At 29.8% G+C, this 2,703-nt stretch overlaps 1 pseudogene; it reads left to right on the top strand.

Annotated features, from left to right (window-relative positions):
- LOC104709589 overlaps nt 1,811-2,703 on the top strand; it is a 5,171-nt pseudogene continuing 4,278 nt past the window's right edge.

Here is a 2,703-nt window from a genome sequence, read left to right on the forward strand (position 1 = left end):
ACCACATTTAGCATTATCAAACTTTTATAGAACAAGTTAACCATTTTTTTTTTGTTTTTTTTAATCAATTAAATCAAAAGTTTTTCAACAACTAAAATAAAACCATTTTATCCCAAAAAAAAAACTTTGTATGACGAATCAACTATATTCAACATGAAAATTATCGAAATTATACATGTCAAACATTTTTCTCCAATTCCACAAAATTTTGTTCATTATAAGAACCAATGCCAAAATCATAATAATATAACCAATTAAATCGGAAACTATATATAACACGAATCAAATGAATCAAAATTAGTTACCAGAATGAAAGCTGTAATCTTAGAGAAACTCGAACACTTCCAGAAGCTAATTGATATCGTTGATTTGGTTGCACACAACAATGAAATGTCGATACAAGGCAAATGCAAATTCGTATCCATCATTTGCTCCAATTTCAGGAGCCCATGCCTTATTCATCACTAAAATAAAATGAATCAATTAAGTATAAACAATAAAATGTATTAATTAATTGTTGTTGGAGAAATAATCATCACCTTAAGTAGTAAAACAAAAGACCTAAACAAAACATTAGGGGAGGTATTGGTTTAGGATTTTATATCATTTCCTTCATAACAAAAGTCATGAAAACTCTTTCATCAAATAGAAAGATTTTACAAAATTAGAAAAAACAAATCATCAAGATTTTAAAAATCTTCCTAAACAATCTCTTAGAATCCTTCATTTTTAATTTTCTATGATTCTAACAATCAGCAATAACAAAAAGTCATTAAAATTCTTTCTAAATCCTAAAGTCATTAATTGGAAAACAAAATCTGAAATTAGTTAAATACTACTCCCTCTGTCCTCAAATATTGATGTTTGAGGGATTTCACACAAATTAAGAAATAATAATTATTAATTTTAAATATAATATTGTTTTCCTACTAAAAAGTAGTATATATTTATAAATCAATGACTATTGAATTTTCTTAATAATCACTTCTTGAAGTTTACAAAAGTTTAATATTAATTAATTATAAGTGGTAAAACATCAATCTTTGTGGAACAAAAAGAAATCACAAAACATCAATCTTTGAGGGACAGAGAAAGTATATATCTTGCATCTGTGAATGTGATTGGTATCGATCGATATTAGTTTTTTTTTTCATTTGTTTCTTAAAACTCCTTTTGAATACCTTAATCACTCTAAATGGTTTAGAAAAAGAAAAAAAAAAACACTATGAGTCCAATAATAATGTATAACCCTTATTTGACATTATTTTGATGAGATGGCTTTCTCAAGGCGATTCTCAACTTGTTTTAGTTCCTTAACACTTATGGAATTCCGAACTCAAATCAGTTTCCTACAACGTTATTAAAAAATGTGTTACAATCAAAATGCACATACATATTGTGATCTCTTATTCCTTACGCTGTCTTCTAGATATTTTTTGAAAAATAAAATAAACAAATTGACCATAAATATAATAATCCTTACTAGTGCTACATCATAACCAAAGTGATCAGTCGTACAGTCATCCCTCAGTGAATTGGTTTACTTTAACTTTAAAGTTAATATGGAGGAATATGGATTGTCCTCTTTACATTCTCGTCTCTCGATACAACAAAACTCTCATTGGAACTAAAACACTATTAACAGCATTTGTTAGTAGGGACTGTTGACATTCCTTCCTTTTTATTATTCTGAAGGCAATTTAAGTTTCTCTCTATTTTCATCCTTTATGTTTAAGGTTTGGATAAGTTCCTTCAGAAAAGAGAGAGTCTGAAGATCTCTTATTCTAAAATTTACTTGTCAATTTTTCAAATGGGTGGAGGATTGGTAGCAAATGAGATCGAAGCTGGTGAAGGTATGTCTTTTGTTTTTAGACTCTTCAAATATCTTTATTTAACTGTTTCTTTGCATTTTTGAAAAAAAAAAACATAATTAATCTCTCTCCTACATGACTTTCATTGTTGTTTCTTTTTGTGTTTGTTTGTCTCTACCGCTTAATTTGTTTTGTTAATTTCAATTCTTACTGTAAAGATCACTAGCTATTAGAATGTGTTACTTTATTGGTTCTTTCTTTCTAAATTTTTCTCATTTCAAGAACCATCACATGTTTTTTTTGTGTAACAGATTCGCTAGTAATGGAACAACATCCTGAAAGAACTCTAGTGCTGGTCGGTAAAACAGGGAACGGTAAAAGTGCAACGGGAAACAGCATCCTTGGAGAAACTAAGTTCCAGTCAAAAGCAAGAGGAAAATTCGTTACTAAAGAATGTATGCTACAAAAAGCCTCACTACCGAATGGTCTTGAAGTCAATGTCATTGATACACCTGGTAGGTGTTTGTGCTATTTTGGTTATTCATACTATCCACACTTGCTGAAAACATACATTGATATTAATGCTTCTTGCAGGCCTGTTTAGTGCTTCCTCGACTACAGAATTTACCAGCAGAGAAATCGTTAGATGCTTATGTCTAGCTAAAGATGGAATCGATACGGTGCTTCTGGTTTTCTCTTTGAGGGCTCGGTTAACAGACGAAGAACAATCAACACTTCGAACTTTGAAGATCCTTTTTGGTAGTCAAATCGTAGACTATATGATTGTTGTTTTCACCAATGGAGATGCACTTGATGAAGGAGAAACTCTGGATGATTATTTGGAAGATTGTCCTGAGTTCTAGGTAGTTTTCTCTTTTTTTTTTTTTTTTTT

This window comes from Camelina sativa, chromosome 8 (genome assembly GCF_000633955.1).
Source record: "Camelina sativa cultivar DH55 chromosome 8, Cs, whole genome shotgun sequence".
Lineage (NCBI taxonomy): Eukaryota > Viridiplantae > Streptophyta > Magnoliopsida > Brassicales > Brassicaceae > Camelina > Camelina sativa.